This window comes from Sorex fumeus, unplaced genomic scaffold (genome assembly GCF_029834395.1).
Source record: "Sorex fumeus unplaced genomic scaffold, SorFum_2.1 ptg000028l, whole genome shotgun sequence".
In the NCBI taxonomy this organism is placed as follows: domain Eukaryota; kingdom Metazoa; phylum Chordata; class Mammalia; order Eulipotyphla; family Soricidae; genus Sorex; species Sorex fumeus.
In genome coordinates, this window is record NW_026606085.1 from 123,646 (window position 1) to 124,386 (window position 741).

At 48.2% G+C, this 741-nt stretch overlaps 1 pseudogene; it reads left to right on the forward strand.

Moving 5' to 3' along the window:
- Nucleotides 1-210: 210 nt before the first annotated feature.
- Nucleotides 211-389, forward strand: LOC130024488 (uncharacterized; annotated as a pseudogene).
- Nucleotides 390-741: the final 352 nt, after the last annotated feature.

Here is a 741-nt window from a genome sequence, read left to right on the forward strand (position 1 = left end):
ACATGATAAAAGGTAAAAGGTAAAGGCCCTCCCGTTGATCGTCGATTTGCTCGAGCGGGCCTCTCCATTGGAGACTTTGTTGTTACTGTGTCTGGCATATCCAATACTCTCGGTAGCTTGCCGGGCTCTCCGAGAGGGGCGGAGGAATCGAACTCGGGTCGGCCATGTTGGCCGCGTGTAAGGCGAACGCCCTACCGCTGTGCTATCGCTATCACTTCTCGGCCTTTTGGCTAAGATCAAGTGTAGTATCTGTTCTTATCAGTTTAATATTACATGATAGTCATCAAAAATAAGGACAAAATATCACAAATTAAATTGGTTGTCAAATAATAATTGCATGACAGAATCTTTTCTGGGTCACAAGTCACTCCCAGAACATGACACTTGCTCTGGAATTCTACACTTACACTTTAGGTTCAAACATAACTTTTTATGTAGGAGGAGGATATGCAAATTAGCCTCTCCCTGCTATGATGAAAACAGCCCAGCCCAGCCTCAGCTCCGGGAAAGGAGTCAGTGCAGGGGTCCCCAGGGGCTGCATCCTGACTTAGACGAAACCAAAATGGCGTGTGGGCTCAGTTGGCTTCTCCTTGTGGCTGTGTTAGGAGGTAACTCATGGACGACAGACACACGGAGCATGGGAGATATGTGAGTGGCAGATCCTCTGTGTGAGGAGAGTTTCATGACCAGGATGTCTTTGTGTTTGCAGGGGTCCGTTGTGAGGTGCAGCTGGTGGAGTCT